This window comes from Mobula birostris, chromosome 8, assembly GCF_030028105.1.
Source record: "Mobula birostris isolate sMobBir1 chromosome 8, sMobBir1.hap1, whole genome shotgun sequence".
NCBI classification, from domain to species: Eukaryota; Metazoa; Chordata; class Chondrichthyes; order Myliobatiformes; family Myliobatidae; genus Mobula; species Mobula birostris.
The window spans coordinates 80,956,496-80,979,501 of record NC_092377.1 but is presented as its reverse complement, the minus strand read 5'-3'; positions in this window follow the sequence as shown (position 1 = coordinate 80,979,501).

Here is a 23,006-nt window from a genome sequence, read left to right as displayed (position 1 = left end):
CACTGGTTCACTTAGGTAGGATAATGTGAGGACAGTATCAATGGTACCTCTGCAGAGAGGCCAGGGGAAGGTGGTCCATATGTCCAAAGGCACACAAGAGGTGGACATGAAGACTGCCTTGATCTTAAACCATTTTTTCCTTAGAATAAGCAAAGTCCATGCTAGCACTCAGAAGACATCATTGATGTCAGCCAATGCAAAAAGATGGGTACCGACATATAGGAAGTGATCTGCATTTTCCATGGTGCTGTCAAGGACCTTAAACGTTGGAGGATTTTGCTTAAGTTGGGGAAAGGTGATGAGAGGACCCGTGCTTTGTGGATTTTAGCATATGAACTAGGTCTTCCTCACTTCAGTGAACAAAGTGCACATTTAAGTTCAAGTTACTTGTCATCTGACTGTACATACATACCACCAAACGAAACAACGTTCCTCCAGACCATGGTGCAAGCACAAAACATAATGTATACCACACAAAGTGCATAAAGTAAAATAAGTTAATAAAATATAAAATGTAATTCACTGTGTGTAGTACCCAGCAGAGGTAAAAAGTAAACAGTAAACAGTACAGTAATTAGTAAACAGCTCATTGTCCTAATGACAAGACCTTGGTGGTGTCAGGGTATTCATTAGTCTTACATCCTGAGGGAAGAAACAGTTTCCTAGTCTGGGAGTCCTCATCCTGATAATCCTGTACCTCCTTCCTGATGGTAGCAGGTTAAAGAGATTGTGGGATGGGTGGCAGGGATCTACAACAATGCTTTGGGCTCTTTGTCTACAATACTCCTGGTAAATGTCACGGAGAAGGAGACCCCAGTTATCCTCTTGACCGTTTTTACTATCCTCTTTGGGGTCTTGCAATCCGATGCCTTGCAGCTTCCGTACCAAACAATGATGCGGCCAGACAGGACACACTCGACGGTGCTCTCGCTGAAAGTTGTTCAAATGGGAGCACCTCAATCTCCTCAGAAAGTGTAGACGCTGCTGTGCCTTCTTGACTAATGAGGAGGTGTTGCTGGAACTGATCAGATCACCTATTATGTGCATACCAAGTAACATAATGCTCTGCCCTTTCTGATTATGATTGGGCCCTGAACATTTACAGACCGCCAAGGTTAGAGCCAATCAAATCACAATGCAGTGAAGGGTCAAACAATGTTAAGACATAGTTTCAACCATTTTTAGCTTCACTTTCTTGTTGCACTACTGCACCGCACCTCCAACAAATTTCCTATCAGATTGGAGCTAATTTATAAACAGGAAACTCAAAGTTCAGAGTAAATTTATTATCAAAGTAGATATTGTATATGTCACCTGATACAATCCTGAGCTTCCTTTCCTTTCTGGCATACTCAGTAAATCCAAGAACCACAAAAGAATAAATGGAAGACCACACCCAACAGGGTGGACAAACGACCAATGCGCAAAAGATGACAAACCGTACAAATACAAAAAAAGGAAATAGTGAAAATAAATAAGCAATAAATATCGTGAACATGAGAAAAAGAGCCCTCAAAAGTGAGTGCATAGTTTGTAGGAACAGTTCGGTGATGGGGTAATGAAGTTATCCCCATTAGTTCAAGAGACTGGAGGTAGAGGGGTATTAATTGCTCCTGAACTTGGTGATGTGAGTCCAAAGGCTCCTGCATCTTCTTCCCAATGGCAGCAGTGTAAAGAGAGAACGACCTGGGTGGTGAGGGTCCCTGATGATGGATAATGCTTTCCTGTGACAGCACATCGTGTAGATGTGCTCAATGGTTGGGAGGGCTTTACATATGCATTACTTTATCAAGGAATTTCCATTCAACCGAATTAGTGTTTCCATACCAGGCTGTGTTGCAACCAGTCAATATTCTCTCCACTGCATATCTATTAAAGTTTGTCAATGTTGTAGATGTCATGCCAAATCCTCACAAACTTCTAAGGAAGTAGAGAGGCTGCCATGCTTTCTTCATAATTGCCATCCTGTGCTGGGCCCAGGACATGTCGTCTGAAATAATCGTAGAAACGTAGAAACCCTACAGCACAATACAGGCCCTTCGGCCCACAATGCTGTGCCGAGCATGTACTTATTTTAGAAAATACACAGAGTTGCCCATAGCCCTCTATTTTCCTAAGCTCCATGTACATATCCAGGAGTCTCTTAAAAGACTTTATTGTATCCACTTCTACCACCGTCGCCAACAGCCTTTTCCACGCACTCACCAACCTCTGCGTAAAAAATAAAACTTGCCCCTGACATCTCCTCTGTATCTGCTTCCAAGCACCTTAAAACTGTGCCCTCTCATGCTAGCCATTCCAGCCCTAGGAAGATAACTCTGACTATCCACAGGATCAATGCCTCTCATTATCTAATACACCTCTATCAGGTCACCTCTCATCCTCTGCCAAGAGTCTTGCATTAATATTCTGCCATCATATTTGACCTACCAACATGAACCACCTCACACTTACCTGGGTTGAACTCCAACTGCCACTTCTCAGCCCAGTTTTGCATCCTATCAATGTCCTGCTGTAACCTCTGACAGCCCTCCACACTATCCACAACATCTCTAACCTCTGTTTCATCCGCAGATTTACTAACCCATCCCTCCACTTCCTCATCCAGGTCATTTTTAAAAATCACAAAGAGTAGGGGTCCCAGAACGGATTCCTGAGGCACACCACTGGTCACTGAACTCCATGCAGAATATGACCCGTCTACAACCAAACTTTGCCTTGTGTGGGCAAGCCAGTTCTGGATCCACAAAGCAAGGTCCCTTGGATCCCATGCCTCCTCACTTTCTCAATAGGCCTTGCATGGGGTACCTTATCTAATGCCTTGCTGAAATCCATATATACTGCATCTACTGCTCTACTTTCATCAATGTGTTTAGTCACATCCTCAAAAAATTCAATCAGGCTCGTAAGACACGACCTGTCTTTGACAAAGCCATACCGACTATTCCTAATCATATTATACCTCTCCAAATGTTCATAAATCCTGCCTCTCAGGATCTTCTCTATCAATTTGCCAACCATTGAAGTAAGACTCACTGGTCTATAATTTCCTGGGCTATCTCTACTCCCTTTCTTGAATAAGGGAACAACATCTGCAACCCTCCAATCCTCTGGAACCTCTCCCGTCCCCACTGATGATGCAAAGATCATTGCCAGAGGCTCAGCAATCTGCTTCCTCAGCTTCCACAGAAGCCTGGGGTATACCTCATCCAGTCCCGGTGACTTATCCAACTTGATGCTTTCGAAAAGCTCCAGCACATCCTCTTTCTTAATGTCTATATGCTCAAGCTTTTCAATCCGCTCTCAGTCATCCCTACAATTGTTAAGGTCCTTTTCTGTAGTGAATACTGAAGCAAGGTATTCATTAAGTACTTCCATTATTTCCTCCAGTTCCAAACACACTTTTCCACTGTCACACTTGATTGGTCCTGTTCTCTCTCCTCTTATCCTCTTGCTCTTCACATACTTGTAGAATCCCTTGGGGTTTTCTGAAGAATTTAAAGTTGCTGGCCCCCTCTATTGAACTTATATCATCTTCACTCCAAAACAAAGTTCACTCCTTGCTAATTTGCAAAATTTCCTATCCTAGTAACACATGATTCCTTAATGCATTTTCTCTCTTTCCTTTCACTCATTTATCTTACTTTGGCTCTCCTTTATTTTTCTCCACTTTCTCTTTCCTGAATTTTAACAGAAATCTGGAATAGAAAGGGCAGAGGAAATCATGTTATTGCATCACTGGGAGATTTTAATGACCAAAAGCTGCCCACTTGAGGGGGTGTGGTGATGAGCAGATGCATGGTGTTAGCTTGCCAGGCCAGGCCACAGCAAATTGTTTGCAAGGATTTAAAGGTTAATCCCTGCACTCGAACACATCAGTTAGACAAAAGTCAGATATGGAGAAAAACCTGGGGTAGAGTTTGGTCAGAGGTTCGCTCTGGATACCAGAATCTATCTTTTCATATTGTCTTCTCTTTCCACAGGCTGTTGTGGAGAACACAATGACATTCCCAGGGAGACCTCCAAGTGCAATGGCATCTGTGTTTCTCTTGAACTCATCAGAATCTGATTAGCATTGTTCAGGAACCATCTGCATCTGTTCAGAAAAGTAGGTTAAATTCAGACCCGTCGTGTTGGTCAGTGACTGAGGCAGTTCTAACTGCTTACCTGGCTGATTTACACAACAGAGGTGCAATTAAAGCTCCTTTGCTTTATTTTTTCCCTCCAGGTGAAATATTGCTTCTCCTTAATCATCATCTGTAAGATCACAATGTGACTGCAGTACCGTAGCTTCCTCATTTGAATAGTTCAAGTTGCAACTTTATTGAAAGATTTAATTGAGATAGGCATGCATAATTAACCAAGTTTAACACTTTGTTTAGGCTTTGAAATATTAATGTGCAATCCTGTATTCACAATATTAAAACACAGCTCTGAATAATGTGAGTTGTCAGTAATAAGCTCAACACAATGCACTTCCTATCTCTACTAATTCAAACCAAACCTTGAAAACAAATTTGACGAGATGGGTAAAAAAGACGTGCCATTCGCTAACAAGAAACAGTAATGTCCTCATTGGTGACAGGCAGTGCTGGGTAGATTGCAACCATGTGTAGTTTTGCCATTTGACTTCAAGCAAATAAAAAATTCAGAGGAACAGAACATTTTGTTAGTGTGGTGGGAAAAGATGTCAGCACACTACCCAAAATAAACAGACAGCTTACATTTAAAATAAAATGTTGCTTATGCTAGAAACCTGAGATAAAAATGAGAAGTTCCACAGAGAATCATTTGTGGACAGAAAAGCAATTAAGTTCTTTTCATCAGATCAGATCACAGCCATGATTGTGAGGCTAGGTATAGCTCAAATACCATCCAGAAATTTGCTGATGATACAGGTAGAATCCAAGATGGAGATGAGAGAGCATACAGGAGCAAGATACTGGCTAGTTGTGTGGTGTCACAACAACCACCTTGCACAATGTCAGAAAGACGAAGGAGTTGATTGTGGACTACAGCAACTGTAAGATGAGGGAACATGAACTAATCCTTATGGAGGGATCAGAAGTGGAAAGAGTGAGCAATTTCAAGTTCTTGGGTGTCAAGATCTCTGAGGATCTAACCTGGTCCAACATAAAGAAGGGAAGACAGCAGCTATATTTCATTAGGAGTTTGAAGAGATTTGGTTTGTCACCTAAAACACTCAAAAACATCTATAAGTATACCATGGAGAGCATTCTGACAGGTAGCATCCCTGAGTGGTATGGGGGGGTGGGGGAATGGGTCTACTGCACGGGACCGAAAGAAGCTGCAGAAAGTTGTAAAATTAGCTAGCTCTATCTTAGGTACTAGCCTCCATAGTATCTAAGACATCTTCAATGAGCAGTGTCTCAGGGAGGTGACGTCCATTTTTAAGAACCCCCATCACCTAGACATTCTCTGTTCTCATTGTTACCATCAGGAAGGAGGTACAGAAGCCTGAAGGCACACACTCAGCAACTCAAGAACAGCTCCTTCCCCTCTGCCATCCGATTCCTAAATGGACATTCAACCCATGGAAACTTTCTCTCTTTTTAAATGTATATTATTTCTACTTTTACACTATTTTTAATCTATTCAATATACATATATATACTTCATGTTATTTATTGATTTATTTATTTTCTTTCTGTATTATCATGTATTGCATTGTACTGCTGCTGCTAAGTTAACAAATTTCATGACATATGTCAGTGATAATAAGCCTGATTCTGATTCTGATTTAACCTGTCCGTTTATTTTGGATAGTGTGCTGACAACTTTTCCCATCATGCTAATAAAATGTAAACTCCTTTCATGTTCCACTGAAGTTTAAATCTAATTATTTTGTTTGTTTTTCCTCTGTTCTTTTCTTGAAGAGTTAGAATATCGAACATAGAAATCTACAGTCCTCCGCCCCACAATGTTGTGCCGACCATGTAACCTCTTCTAGAAACTACCTAGAATTTTCCTACTGCATAGCCCTCTATTTTTCTAAGCTCCAGGTACCTATCTAAGAATCTCTTAAAAGCCTCTACCACCTTCGCTGGCACTGCATTCCACACACCCACCACTCTCCGTGTGAAAAACTTACCCCTGACATCCCCCTTGTACCTACTTCCAAGCACCTTAAAACTATACCCCCTCGTGTTGGGCATTTCAGCCCTGGGAAAAAGCCTCTGACTATCCACACGATCAATGCCCCTCATCATCTTATACACCTCTATCAGGTCACCTCTCATCCTCCATCGCTCCAAAGAGAAAAGGCCAGGTTCACTCAACCTATTCTCATAAGGTACACTCTCCAATCCAGGCAACATTCTCGTAAATCTCCTCTACACTCTTTCTATAGAATCCGCATCCTTCCTGTAATGAGGTGAACAGAACTGAACACAGTACTCTGTGGGGTCTAACTAAGGTCTTATATAGCTGTAACAGTTGTATAGTTGTTGGATTAAACCTTTGTAAAGCTGCATCCCACAGAGTTGGCTATGTAGAGTGACTAAATATATTGAAGTACTGGAGAGCAGAGAGTTTTAGGCAGTGAGCATTATAGGAATAAGGAAGCAGAGATAAGATGAGTTTGAAGATCAGCAATGGTGAGATTACCAGATTGAACGGAGCCATGTGGTCAACTCCTGCTCCCATTCCTTCTGTTTTCATGTGGGATTATGATCTGCAGAAATGGCAGAGAACCCTTGGTTCCTCAGTCAAGTAGCCATCTGCTGTGACAGAGCCTCAGCGATAAATGGAATTAAATTTCTATATGCGCACTTTTAAAACAATGATCTGATCGAGGACCTGAAGTCAGGAGATTGTGAAAGAAATAAAATGCTGGAAATATTTAGCTGGTCTTGTGGCCTCTCTGGGAAGAGAGAAACAGGGTTAACATTTCAGGTTGATGTCATTTCATCAGAACGGTGAATCAAATCATCACAAAAGGTTTGATTACCTGATATCCTTTTACTTACTTCAATCCTATGGAGAGTGTGTTCATTTCCATCCTTGAGGCAGGAGACTGTGCAGTGGACCACTCAATAACAGCTGGTAACAGGCCAGTTAGATCACCAGCAATGATGCATATTGATTGTCATAATGATTTGCATACTCGGTACACTTCCAATGGCCAATTTAAGTCCCTGTATTGAGTCCTTCCCAATAAGAAAGAATCCCTACTCATGCTCCAAGTGTTTGTGTGTGTATCAGATATTGACTTAAAAGAAAATCAGCTCCAGTTCCGATCATTGTCTCCTGGCAGCAAAGAGAATGAGCAATGCAAAGCTTTAGAAGTTCTCACACTATTTTAAATAGGCAGCATACTGCAATGGCACATTGGGAGATGCAATAAAATCCAGTAAGCCATTCATTCTCAAAGCACTCAAAACTACTGAGTTCACAGTGGTTTACTTTCTGCATTATTTAGAGATACCGCATGGTAGCAGGACCTTCTGGCCCAATGAGTCCAGGCTGCCCAATTACACCGATGTAACCAATTAACCAACTCACCCACATGTCTTTGGAATGAGGGAGGAAACTGGAGCACCTGGAGGAAACTCAAGCCTTCATGATGAGAATCCTTACAGACCACAGCAGAACTGAAGCTGGGTTACTGGTGTTACACTAGCTGATGCACTACCGTTCCTCCCCCTAAGAAGAATATTGCTCTAAGAACTAGCATGGAATATGTGGCAACGCCTCTCCTTTTGATGCAGACAAGTTTGAGATGTTGCTAAAGGAGCAAATTCATTTTAACCCAATCGAAGCTATTCAGGTCATTGTATATGGACTAATCTCTTTTTCCAGAAGAGTCCAAATATCAATTCTACTGGCACCATCCTCCTTATCCTTTGCTCTGCTGTGAACATTCACCAGCTTTCTAAAATAAGTCGAGCCTCTCCCTGCTTCAAATACTCTCTTTAACAAAGTAGTCCAGGCCCCAAGAGCCTAAGTACACAAAGCCACACTTCTGTTACCTGAAGTAAACCAAAAGAATGCTGTGGGTAGGAAGGAAGGTTTAGATTCATTTTAGAGTAGGTTACAGGTTTGCTACAACATAGTGCGCCAAAGGGCCTGTACTGTTCTGTAGTGTACGATACTCTACATTCAGCAGGTCAGGCAGCATCTGAGACTTAACTTATCAAGTTGGTCACTCCGCACTAGAACATCTCTGACGTCAGGCCACCAACCTTATATGTTTATTCTGTTACTCTATCCACAGGTGCTGTTGATCTGAGTGCGTCTTCAGCCTTTTCTCCATTGGTGCTCCAACAACACCTTCCATGAAGGTTTCTACACTCTGGCCTAATCTCTCTCCCCTCTTTTAGAAACTACTCTATATTAATAACCCACTTGTGACAGAGTATGCAAGCAAAGGGTATTGTATTTCCCCCTGTTCATAAAAAGACCTAATTAATTTAAAAATATATAGTTAATAAATAAGATAAGAAGGGCTTGCATTTGTATACAGTATTATCTTTCAAGATATCCCGAAGTAAAGCAGTTGTAATGGAGAACACATGTCAGCCAAGTTCCCTTCATTAAAGTACACAGCAAGCACTCACAAACAACAGCTTAGTAACAAACATATAATCATTGATATTTTGTTGTGATAACTATTGACTACAAAGCCAAGATCTCTCCCTGTTTTTCTATAAAGCAGAGCTATGGGAGCTTTTACACCCACCTGAGAAAGCAGACAGGTTCTTGGTTTAACATAGGAGACACTGCAGCATCTATGGAAGGGAATAAACAGTTGACATTTCAGGTCAAAGCCCTTCAACAGCACTCATTAGGATCTTGGTTTAACACCTCACTCAAAAAGTAATTTGCTATCACCACAATAAGTCTACAGTGAATGGATTCTCACAGGCTCTCCACTCGGCCTTGGTTCACTTGCACAATAGTAATACCTACATCAGGCTGCTGCTAATTGACTACAGCTCAGCGTTCAATGCAATCATACCTTCAGTTTTAATCAAGAAGCTCCAAAATCTGGGCCTCTGTACCTCCCTCTGCAACTGGATCTTTGACTTCCTGGGTATCAATATCTCTTAAGACCTATCCTGGGCCCAAAATATTGATGTAATTACAAAGAAGGAATGACAGCAGCTATATTTCATTAGGAGTTTGAGAAGAATTGGTATGTCACCAAAGACACTCAAAAATTTCTACAGATGTACTGTGGAGAGCATTCTAACTGGTTACATCACTACCTGGTATGGAGGGGACTCTGCACAAGATCAGGAAAAGCTTCAGAAAGTTGTAAACTCAGTCAGCTCCATCATGGGCACTAGCCTCCCCAGCATCCAGAACACCTTCAAAAGGCAATGCTTCAAAAACACAGTATCTGTCATTAAAGACCCCCATCACCCAGGACATGCCTTCTTCTCATTGCTATCATCAAAGAGGAGGTACAGGAGCCTGAAGGCACACATTCAACATTTCAGGAGCAGCTTCTTCCTCTCTGCCATCAGATTTCTGAATAGCTAATCAACCCATGAACACTACCCCCCTCCCCCTCCAACTTTCAAATCTCTTACTCACTCTTCCTTCAGTTAGTCCTGACGAAGGGTCTCGGCCTGAAATGTCGACTGCACCTCTTCCTAGAGATGCTGCCTGGCCTGCTGCGTTCACCAGCAACTTTGATGTGTGTTGCTTGAATTTCCAGCATCTGCAGAATTCCTGTTGTTAACACTACCTCAGTATTTTATTTCTCTCTTTTTGCGCTACTTATTTAATTAAATATACTGTATATACTTCTTATTGTAATTAATAGTTTTTTAATACATTGTAATGTACTGCTGCCACAAAACAACAAATTTCCCGACATATGCCACTGATATTAAACCTGATTCTGATTCAGCACCTCCAGCAATGTAGAATTACTGTAATGAATGTGTCTCGCTGAAGTTTTGTGTTCAAGCATGTGGAGGAGGACATGAATCAACAATCTCCAGACACAGAAGCAAGAATTCTACCAATTACTGTTGGTAAGAGGTGTCAACCGCGCAGCAAGAAATCATCAGCCACCCAGGCCTCTTTGACATTGATGTAAATAAGAAAGATTAATAATGTTAGAAGATAAGCCGTTACTTCACTCCTGCACATCTTTTCATAGGGGACATTAATCATGATATACCTCCAACACCCACACATTGTGGAAAGTATTGCACCCTTTTCTTTACATTCTTCAAATCTGCCAATGGCTGACATATCTCTTGCCAGCGCAGTTGGCACTGGGAAGCAAGTATATTTGCCAAGCCATTAGGAATACCTCAATAAGGTCAACAGCCAATGGCACAGTAATTAAGAGTAATCTCCCAACAGCTGTCACTTATGATAATGGAGTTAATATTCTAAATTTGACTGAAGACAATTACACAGTTGAAAGCTCTACGATAGTTCTTGTCAGCAGCAACAGAGGTCGCAAGTGTGTTGATATACAGAACCAGATTGTCATTTATTTCCATCCCTGAATCCCCTGGTTGACACCAAAGGTAGAATCCCGAAGGTCAAAGACCAAAGTCCGAGTCCAAGTCGGTGAGACCAGAAGTCAAGGCCCAATGGTCGAAGCCCTGGGTCTGCAAGTCCACTGGGGAAGTCAGAGGCCTGATGCCTGCATGTCCATCAGTCCACTAGAGGCTGGAGGCCTGGAGGTAGTCTGTCCTGGATATGGAAGCCTGTGTCTCTGTGTGTGTGGTAAGAGGAAGGAAAGAGGCTTTGTTTACTGTTGCTGATGCTGTGTTGTTATTATTGTTGCTTGTATGTTCTGCTGAATACTGTGGGCGTGCCATGTTGGCAATGAAATGTGTGGCGACACTTGCAGTCTGTCCCTAGCACATCCTCAGGTTGTGCTTGGTGTTAACAAAAAAATGCATTTCACTGCATGTTTAGATACACATATAATAAATAATTGAATTTGCCTTGGAATCTGAAATAACCAAATGATTCTCCAGGCACAAATGAGTTGATCCTGACAGAATGAGAGTGTTGTCACATTAAGGGTAGAATGATTGAGGATAATAGGTAACACACATCAAAGATGCTAGTGAACGCAGCAGGCCAGGCAACATCTCTAGGAAGAGGTACGGTTGACGTTTCGGGCCGAGACCCTTCGTCAGGACTGAAACGTCGACTGTACCTCTTCCTAGAGATGCTGCCTGGCCTGTTGCATTCACCAGCAACTTTGATGTGTGTTGCTTGAATTTCCAGCACCTGCAGAATTCCTCGTGTTTGCAAAGGATAATAGGTGTTGTATCTTGAAGAGCAGGTGCAATGTCTTTACCGTAAGTCTCAATGGCAATTTGCAGCTTCATTGTCACTTTTGTTGTTCTGATTTCATTTTTATTGCTGGATTTTTATCTGGATTTTAATATGAACATATGGTAACATAAGAAATAAGAGCAAGACTAAGCCATCTGGCACGTTGAGCTGCTCAGCCATTAAATAAGATCTTGACTGATCTGGCCGTGGGCTTTGCTCCTCCTACCTACCATTTCCCCACAACCCTTAATTCCCCCACTATGCAAAAATCTATCTAACCCCATCTTAAATATATTTAATGAGGTAGCCTCTACTGCTTCCCTGGGCAGAGAATTCCACAAATTCACTACTCTCTGAGAAAAGCAGTTTCTCCTGAACTCCGTCCTATATCTTTTCCCCTGATTCTAGTCTCACTTACCAGTGGAAACTACTTTCCTGCCTCTATCTTATCTATCTCTTTCATAATTGTATTTGTTTCTATAAGATTCAACTTATTCTTCTGAATTCTAGTGGGTGTAGTCCCAAGTAACTCGATCTCTCCTTATAAACTAACTCACTCAATTCCAGAATCAATCTGGTGAACTTTCTCTGCAGCACCTCCTAAGCCAATATATCTTTCCTCAGGTGCAAGACCAGAACTGCATGCAGTACTCTCCAGGTACACCAGTACCTGTACAGTTTAGGATAACCTCCCTGCTCTTAAAATCAATTGCTCTGGCAGTGAAAGACAACATTCCATTTGCCTTGTTGTTGCACATTCAAACCAACCTTTTGACATTCATGCACAACCATCACGAAGTCCTTCTGCACAACAGCATGTGGCAATCTTCCACCATTTAAATAATAGGTTATTTTCTATTTTCCTTCCAAAGTGTTGGCCATGTATTTATCAACCTTATACTCCATCTTCCAGATGCTTTTCCACCCACTTAATCGATTCCTGTCTCTGCAGTCTCTCCACAACCTCTGCACTATTTGTTTCTCCACTTAATTTTAGTGTCACTGTCAAATTCAAATATGCTATACTCTATTCCTTCTTCCAAATTGTTAATGTATATCGCGAACAGTTGCGGGCCTAGTACCGACTCCTACAGCATCCCGCTCACCTATGACTGCCAAAAAAAGCAACATCCACCTATCCCAACTCTCTACCTTCTGTTGGTTAACCAATGCGCTATCCATGCTGATACATTGCTCTCAACCCCATGCATTCTTATCTTAAGGTTAAGTCTTTTATGCAGCACCTATCAAATGCCTCTAGAAATCTTACACAAAATCCACGTGTTCCCCTTTGCCCTCTGCATTCATAAATATCGTCTAAAAACTCCACTATGCTTGTCTAACAGAACCTGCCCATCATGAATCCATGCCTTGTCTGCCTTATGAAACCATTTTCCTAACTACAGATGTTAAGCTAACTGACCTATAGTTACCTGTCTTTAGCTTACGTCCTTTTTTTTAAACTGTGGTGTGACATTCATTTTCTGCTAATCTACCGGAACCTGCCCAAAGTCCAGAATATATTGGTAAATTATTACAAATGAGTCTGTTATAACTTCCACCATTTCTTTCCTAGGATGCATCCCATCAGGGCTAGGGAAATTGTCTATCTTTAAGCCGACTAGTTTGCTGATCACTGCCTCTTTAGTGACAGTGATATTTGTCTCAAGGTCCTCACGTCCAATTGCATCCATAGTATCCTTTTTGGCATGTAAGATATGTCCTCCACGACGAAGACAAAGTTGTCATTCAAGACCTCAGGCATTTTCACATTACCCAATACTAATTCCCAGTTCTTCCAAGGGATTTACAAAATGTTCACCTTGCCCACCATTTTTGGCTTTATTTAATTTTTAAAACTTTTGCTGTCAACTTTTATATTTTGTGCTTGGTTACTTTCATAATCTATCTTTCCTTATCGTTGGCTCAGTGGTTCTTTGTTGCATTTTAAAGTTTTCCCAATATTCCAGTTTCCTGGAAATTCAATCATTCTGTGATCACTCTTTTCAGGAAGATCCCCAACTAGAAGATCATTAACGCTACCTGTCCCATTGCACAGGATCAGATCTAAGATAGCATTGTCCCTTGTAGATTCACTAATAAGCTACTCACTGATACATTCTATGAAGTCCTCAAGACTGCCTCGACCGACTTTCATTCATTCATTCTATGTGTAAAATAAAGTCCCCATGACGACTGCTTTTTCATTCTTACATGCACCAAACTTTTCTTGGTTTACTGCCTGTGCCAAGGTAATGATATTATTCGGTGTCCTATAGACAACTCCCACCAGTGACTGTTTTTTTTCTTTACCACCATCTGAGTGGTGATTTCTAATCACCACCCAAATGAACTCAACCTTCTACTCCATAGATCTTATATCGTCCTTCACTATCATCCTGATCTCATCCTTACACTGCCACCCTTACCTTCCTGCCTATCCTTCCACATTCCCTAATACCCTTGGATATTTAAGTCCCAGTTATCTCCATCATGCAACTACTTTTCTGTAGTGGCAACTAAATCATACTATGTTGTACTGATTTGTGTCACAAGTTCAGGACCCTGTTTAGAATACTATGGGCATTCAGATAAAGTGCCCTTACACACATTACTTATGTAGAATCTCATAATCTTTATGTCCTGTGAATACTCCATTCCAACCTTTCTCTTTTCTAACTTTTGCTTTGGTCTCTGCTTTGCATCCTCCTGTCCTTCTCCCTGGATTTCCATATTAGTTTAGACCCTCCCCAGCAGTGTGAGTGAACAATTCCCCCTAAGACATTGATTCCAATCCTGCCCGAGTGCCTGCACTGATCCCACCTCCCCCAGAACAGTCTCCAATGTCCCGGGAATCTGAAAGCCTCCCTCCTGCACCACTGCTCAACGCTTAGTAGCAATCCTGAGATTATAACCTTAAGGTCTTACTTTTTAATTTATCCCCTTGCTTTCTAAATTCAGCTTGTAGTACCTCCTCCTATATCATTGGTACTAGATGCATTGCAACAACTGGCTGTTCGCATTCCTCTTCCAGAATGCCCTGTAGCTGCTCTGGGTCATCCCAGACCCTTGCAGTTGGAAGGCAACACTCCAATCAGGAGTCCTGTTTGCGGCCACAGAAACTCCTGTCTATTTCCCTTACCATGGAATCCCCAATCATGATAGCTCTGCCCTCCCATGGTGCCATGATTCGGGCTACTGCTGCCTTCACCTAATGAGCCTCCTCTCCTAACAGCATCCGAAGCAGTATTGGAGGGAGATGACCACAGAGTTCTCCTGCACTACCTTCCTGCTACTGCCCTGCCTGACCGACAGGCCCAGTATTCACCAAACCCCACACGTAAGTACTTTGACTAGAAAGCAGCCCCTTCCAAAGCAAACACCCCAAAATTCTCACTGCTATACCTGCGCAATAATAAAGAAAAAAAGAACAACTTACCAGAAACTCACCTTAGCCTCCACTTCTTCTTGTCAAAGCCCCAGTTCCCCACTTTAACCCCGTCAACTCCAAGAAAGGCTGCTTTGCTTAACTCTAGATTATTTTCCAAAGTTCAAGATTTGGAGTACATATATGTCACGACATACAACCCTGAGGTTAATTTTCTTGCAGGCATACTCTGATTGTGCAAATATAAAAGAGAAGAGAATAATAATAATAAATAAATAAGCAATAAATATCAAGAACGTGTGATGAAGAGTCATTGAAAGTGAGTTCATAGATTGTGAGAACAGTTCAATGATGAAGCAAATTAAGTTGAATGAAGTTATCCCCACTGGATGAGGGGTAATAAATGCTCCTGAACCTGGTGGTGTGAGTCTTGAGGCTCCTGTGCCTTCTTCTTGATGGCAGCTGTGAGAAGAGAGCATGACCTGGGTGGTGGGGGTCCCTAATGAAGGATATTTCCCTGTGACAGTGCTCCATGTAGATGTGCTCAATAGTGGGAGAGTTTTACCTGTGATGGACTGGGCCATATCCACTACTTTTTGTAGGATTTTCTGTTCCCCATCTTTGGTGATTCCATGCCAGGTTGTGATGCAACCAGTCAATATACTCTGCACCACACAGCTATGGAAGTTTGTTAAAGTTTTAGATGTTATGCTGAATCTTCACAAACTTCCAAAGAAGTAGAGGAGCTGCCACACTTTCTTGCCCAGGACGAGTCCTCTGAAATGACATTGATCATTGGATCAAGTGAAACTCACACGCAATGAGATTTGCTCCTTTCAGTGTTCGCCACTTTCACTCATGATCCTCATAAGTGAAACTCACATATTTAAAAATGAAATCCATAACTTCAAACTCCTGTAATAAATTTGAATTTAGGACTGACAATCCATAAAGTATTCATTACTCCACTGCAGATCATACAGTGTGGCAGGAACTCTTAAGATATTGTCACATTCATCACTTTCATATATTCCCCAGCCTCCTCACACTCCAATATCAGTGGATGAGCTTTCAGGAAAATTGCTGTGCTTCCTTGAATTATTATCCAAAATGGCTTTGTCATGCAATCTCTCTTTTCTTATGTTCCAAAAAGATATATATCTTTGACCCTGCCTTGACTTCTTCACCTCCCCTTCAAATTCCTATACTTTCTAATTGGTTGTTGTCAGTCTCTTCCCTGGGTAAAATGCAGCATGACATGAATAGCAGTTGTTTGAAACTAATTTTAGGGACCCAGTGATAACACCAATTAAAATGGGATTTTTCACTGCATCTGAGAAGGTGGGATGCTTGCATGCTTAGAGAGCTGAAGCAGGAATAATTTTATATCAGCCATGATAATGTTGGCAGGGAGTCCTGACCTCCCTATAATACATAGTCAACACATACACCTCAAACTTTACAGATGGATGGAATTCAACAAAGGTTTAAATTGGATTGAAGACATGTCTGGAAGACTGCCAATAATTTTTATTGACATGTTTGAAATTTGACAGTTGCATTTTGATGTTTTCTCAATCTAGCATCATTGTCGGTATTTACCAAAGATGAAATGAATGTGGAAAACCCAAAATTCAACGGGAGTATTTTAATTGTGGAGATAAATACGGGACATCAAAAGCATGGCCTGCTATTGCTTGCCGTTAACTCAATGCGCAATTCCGGTTATATCTATTCCAAAAATGAGTGGCTAGATTAGGGATTCTCAGCCTGGGGTCCTTGGACCCCACGGTTAAAGGTAGGGGTCAATGATATACAAAAAGTTGGGAACCCCTGGACTAGAGGAACTTAAAGAGTGAGGCATCATCTGTGAAGGGAAATGGACAGCCAGCCCCAAACTTCAGACCAAAAAGTCATCTAGCAACATTTGTAGACTCTTCCATCTCCAGTCTTTATGCTCAGGTAATACTTCTAAGAAAAGGAAAGCACTGATGCCCAGAAGCATAAAATTAACATGCTTCAGAAGATGCCTGATCTGCACTTTTTTCTGTTTTGTTTTGTTTTAAAAAAAACCCTTCTGCTGGCACAGCGTGTATGTTAATAGGAAGCACTTTCTTTTTAATCAAACCACTGCTGTGGATCTTCATAAAAACATTGATCTTGTAGGGGGAAATGTTTTCTTTAAACAAACACATGAGGTCGGGTTCACCACCAGCTGCCTCAGTCATTAATGTGAATGATTTGAGTTATTTTTGGCACTCAGCTTGGCCCAGGTGGCCATCTGGCCTGATTCACAGACGGTTTTGACCGATTCTCTCCGCATCTGGGAGCCTTGACCCTCTGCCGACGACTAATTGTATCACATTGTCTCCCTTTTGTCTCCAATTTTGTTCCAGTTAAAAGGTTGCAAAAATCTCATGCACTATGTTCTAAAGTCTCAATTAACCTCTAACCCTGATTGGATGCATGTGGCTTGGGCTACTTCTCACACCCAGCCGCAGGCCCATTAACACATTGTCGCAAAACAAAAACTGTTTTGACGTGTTGTAATTGGTGCTAAGTGGTGGCAAACAATGGCTTCCTTGTAAGCAGCAAAGCTGGGAGGTATGGACAGTGGTGCTGTTCTCATAGCTTTAGTCAGTCGGAGATTGTATTGGAGATAAATATGAGACCATTACCATCATTTAAACTGGGGGGGCAAGTAGGGTGACCAGGGAAAACCAAGCTGGTGGAGCACGGAGCTGAAAAGGGTACTCAGTTTAGTACTGAAAATTATATAATGATTTTTTAGTTGTAGGGAACATAGAACTTTACAGCACAGTACAGGCCCTTCAGTACCAACCTTTTAGCCGACTCTAAAATCAATCTAATCCTTCCCTCCTACATAATCCTTCATTCTTCTATCATCCATGTGCCTACCTAAAAGCTTCTAATGTATCTGCCGCTACCATCACCCGTGGCAGGGTGTTCCATGCACCCACCACTCTGCATAAAGAACTTACCTCTGACATCTCTTCTATACTTTCTTCCAATTGACTTAGAATTATGCCACCTTGCATTTGCCATTTCTGTCCTGGGATAAAGTTTCTGGCTCTCCACTCTATTTATGCCTCCTATAATCTTCTACAGCTCACATCCCTCTTTGCTCCTGTAACCCCCTCACAGGCAAACTTGGCTCATTAGCTAACTCCACTAACTGCCACGTGACTCAGCAGCAGGAAGGCCACCGTATAAACAATGTATGTCTAGGGTCGGTATGATTTGGGGTTCAACCAAACAGGAAAATTGTACAGCAACACACACAAAAAATGCTGGTGAACGCAGCAGGCCAGGCTGCATCTCCAGGAAGAGGTACAGTCGACATTTCGGGCCGAGACCCTTCGTCAGGACTAACTGAAAGAAGAAGTAGAAAGAGATGATGTTCTGATTAAAGAAACCTCAATTTGAGTGAATGCTATGTAAATACTGCCTGTACACAATTGTTGGTCAGCAAGAAATAACAGATCATACAGCACATAGAATTATAAAGAAAGTGTATTTACTACTTTCAGCTTTATCAAACAGTTATTAGAAAAAAGAAAGGAAAGAAAAGAAAAGGGTCCGTTACAGTTAAACCAGTTCAAAGTGAACATAACCTTTAGAGCTCATCTCTTCCAAAACTGGGTATTCGGGTGTATCTCTTACTCAAGCACTGGACCCACAATCTGCGTAAAAACACCCACCACATTTTCGAACTCCCCTCAAAGACCATCTCAAGCAAACTGGCTCTCTCTCTCTCTCTCTCCCCGGAGTATTGCCCTTTCCCCTTGGAGCCATTCATCTGCACAAAGCATTTCTTGCAATGGGGACTCTCCTTCCAATGGCTTTCTGTGGCATCTTCCCTTGTGCCCCACTTCACAGCTCCCTCCAAATGACCCCAAACCAGACTACTGTCCTTCAGAAAACTTCCTCACAGCTCTCTAGAACCTTCTCTCACATCCCACAATCCTGATCGGCTGACTCACATTCCTAATCTGGACAACATGGGTCCTTATCTTAGCCAAAGCCAAAACACACTTTCCAGCATGGGACACAGCTATACAGAAAACTGATAATATAAACTACCTCACAGCATAGCAGTAGAGACCTTAACCAGAGCATTACACTCCAAAGAGAAAAGCCCAAACTCACTCAACCTATCCTCATAAGACATGTCCTCTAGTTCAGGCAATCTCCTCTAAGCCCTCTCTAAAATTTCCACATCCTTTCTATAATGAGGTGACCAGAACCAAAAACAATATTCCAAATGTGAAACCTGTCAGTCAAATTCCCTAAATTAAAGTGCACAGCAAGCACTCTCAAACAGCAGTTTAATACCCAGCAGATAATCATTGATATTTCTTAAGTGACAACTATTGACCTCAAAACCAGGATCTCTCCTCTGTTCTTCTTCACAACTCAGAGCGGTGGGATCTAGTCCATCCACCCAAGAGAGCAGACAGGATCCGGATTTAACATCTCATTCAAAAAGCAGCATTTCCAATTATGCTGAATTCTTGCATTGAAGTAACAAACACAAGAGGTTCTACAGATGCTGGAAATCCAGAGCAACATAGACAAAATGCTGGAGGAACTCAGCAGGTCAGGTAGCATCTATGGAGAGGAATAAACAGTTCACGTTTCAGGCTGAGACACTTCATCAACACCTAATAAGTTTATTCCTCTCCATAGATGCTGCCTGACTTGCTGAGTTCCTGCAGCACTTTGTGTATCGTAATGAACGTGTCTGGCTGAAGTTTTGTGTTCACGCATGTGGAGGAGGGCATGAATCAACAATCTCCAGATGCAGAAGCAAGAATGCAATCAATTACAGTTGGTAAGAGATGACATCATGAATTTTGCTTCTACATAGGATCTTCTTCCAACCTCAATTGGAATTCACCCATTATTAATTTAGACAGCAGAAGGATAATCATCTTATTACTGATTACCCAAACACCCATTGATTGGGGTGTAAACTCCTATCTCCCTAAAAGTAGCAACACAAGTATGTGCAGAAGGTATATGGCATACTCGCCTTCATCAGTTGAAATATGTAGCATAAAAGTCAGGAAGTTATGTTGCAGTTGCATAAAACTTTGATTATGCCAAATTTGGAGTACTGTGTGAAGTTCCAGTAGTCCAAGTACAGGAAGGAGATTTTGGAGACAGTGCAAAGAATCCCTAGATTAGAGTATTAGCTATGAGGAGAGTTGGACAAACTTGCTTTGTTCTATGAAGCATTGGAGGCAGAGGGGTATGTGATAGAATTATATTAAGTTATGAGGGGCATAGATAGAATAGATAGTCAGTCTTTTTCCCAGAGGTGTAATTTTTCCCCAAGGTGTAAATGGCAAATACCAGAGGGCATAGCTTTAATGTGAGAGGGGGCAAGTTTAAGGGAGATTCATGATGTAAGTTTTTTTTTAAACTCATATGTACAGTATGTACCAGGGAAACTGGTGGAAGCAAGAACAGAAGTACTGCTTACAAGGGATTTGAACATAGTGAAGAGAATGGAATGATGTAGAACATGTGCAGACCAATAGGATTAGTTAAAATTAGTGTAGTCGGTACAGATATTGTGGGCTGAAAGCCTGCCCCTGTGTTCTACTGTTATATGTTCAGTCATGGAATAAGCCTTAAAAGGTCAGGTCAGTTGTCTGAGTGCTACTGGTACCATGTAACCCAGTACTACCTGTTGCATGGTCAGATGGTCGGCGACTAAACTGGCTCCCCCACCAGGCTTGCCTAGTGAGGAGGGTGGCTAGACACCCTGCAGGATGAAAAACAAGACCTGTCAAAGGGCGGATGAACCCTCTTGTAGGGTCAACGGCCATCTAAAAAATACGGGCCGTGAAGCACGGGAAGGACATCCCTTGCATTGAAGCTTGGTCTGGCCATTCACTGCAACAGAACTTCCCCCAGCTGTCTTGGACCCCACCATGCCACTAGATCTGGGAGGGGATGTCGAGAGGGCGGGCCTGGACCTGTGCAACCCCCTACTCACCTAAAACCAGTTCACGCACACGCTGTTCCTTTCTGAGGAGTGGGGTCAACTTCACTAACTGACTGAGAGGAACCATCATCATCCTACGGGATGGATAGCCAGAGAGAAGCCTTAAAAGGTGATTGATAGGGATCAATTGGAAGACCTTTCAAAATTGGCTGAAACTTATTAGAACAGAAATGAGGAGGAATTTCTTTAGCCCGAGAGGAGTGAATCTGTGGAATTCATTGCCGCAGATGGCTGTGGAGGTCAAGTCGTCGGGTATATTTAAAGCAGAGATTAATTAGTCAGGGCATCAAAGGTTACGGGGAGAAGGCTGGAGAATGGGGTTGAGAGAGATAATAAATCACCCATAATGTTTTGTGGAGCAAACGCATTGGGCTGAATGGGTTAATTGCGCTCCATGGCTCATGGTATAAAGAATCTCTTAGGGTTAAATAGACCAATAAGAATCTTGGGGTAAGACAAGATGTGCTCTATTGTATGCAACATATTGTAGAAAAAAAAAGACTTCATATTCACTGAGATTCCAGTAGAGGTGAATAAAAATATAGAACATAAGAAAGTAGCAGCAGGCCATTCAGCCCCTCTGGCCTGACCAACCATTCAACGTGATCATGGTTGATCTGCCCAAGTCTTAATCTCCCCTTCTGTGCCTGCTCCTTATTGCCCAATCGTTCAAAAAATCCTCTATTGCCTCTTTAAATATACCCAAATGATCTAGCCTCTAGCATTCTCCATTTGTATTTTAGATTTCCAGCATCTTTATTTTTTTTTATTGATTTTTGCCCCTTAACCAAATGTCCTCACATCAAGTTGAAACATCACAGATACCCTAATCACTCCAATGTTTCATTAATCTTTCACAAAAGGGAAAAGTCACTGTAATGTCCTTACACAAGTAAGCAGCCATCCACATCTACTGACAGGTGTGAACCAGTTCATTTCTTCATACTCAGACACTTAAAAAGCGTCTCACCATTTAAAAGCAGGGAACAAATAATACATTTCCTCTGGTGCAAAACTAATAATAAAACATTGACTTCTCAAACTTCCGCTAATGACCCAGCTCCCCCTCGTACCCCATCCATTATTTATTTATATACACACATTCTTTCTCTCTCTCTCCTTTTTCTCCCTCTGTCCCTCTGACTATACCCCTTGCCCATCCTCTGGGTTTCCTCCCCTCCCCCTTGTCTTTCTTCCCGGACCTCCTGTCCCATGATCCTCTCATATCCCTTTTGCCAATCACCTGTCCAGCTCTTGGCTCCATCCCCCCTCCCCCTCCCGTCTTCTCCTATCATTTTGGATCTCCCCCTCCCCCTCCCACTTTCAAATCTCTTACTAGCTCTTCTTTTAGTTAGTCCTGACGAAGGGTCTCGGCCTGAAACGTCGACTGTACCTCTTCCTAGAGATGCTGCCTGGCCTGCTGTGTTCACCAGCAACTTTGATATGTGTTGCTTTAATAAGACATATATGTCTTTCCCCATCTCCTTAACATGTTGCTTGAATAGAGATAGATACAGCCCACGGTGACTCTTAAACCTACCTCTGAAATGGACGTGCCTGTGGAATTTGTGAGTTTATCATGGACTGCGACAGCTAGGAAGAGAAGGTTCAAGAAAGAGTGAGCAGTATATTGTGTACTGGTTGGAGTGGGATTAGAATAGGTCAGGCATGAGAGACTGCAGGTGCTGCAAACTGGAGCGAAAACAAACTGCTGGAGGGACTCAATGGGTCAGCAAACATCTGTACAGGGAAAAGGACAGTCAACATGTCAGGTCAAGACCTTACAGCTGGATGATGTGAAAATTTGTTTAAGATATAAGATGCAAGCTGTTTCTCAGCTGCCTCTCTGCAGCGCAGCAATTTTGAAGAGATCATCAGTGAAATAATGACAGCTCAGTTCCATGTAGTTATTGCTGATAAAACTTATTCAGCAAAATCATGCACTTTGTCAAATTTATAATTCTCTGCTAACCACAAATAATTTTTGGGTTTCAGTACTATTCCAAATTCTGGACAACCTTTGTAAAGGTTATCTGTAGCTTTCCAAAGACCTGTTACAGCAATGACAAGATCCTGTTGGACATTGATAATGTAAAATGCTGCAAGTCCATTTCTCTTGTTTATTGGTGAGACAGATGGCTGGAAGGACTAGGCCTCAAGCCACTGACTTGCCTGCAGCAGCAATCCAGGAGAGGAGACACTGAAGATGGTGTAGTGGGGAGACCATGCTGGGTTTGGGGGTGGCCCCTTCCATCAGTGCTGCCCTCTAATGTTCAGTAGGTGGAATGACAAGCTGGATTG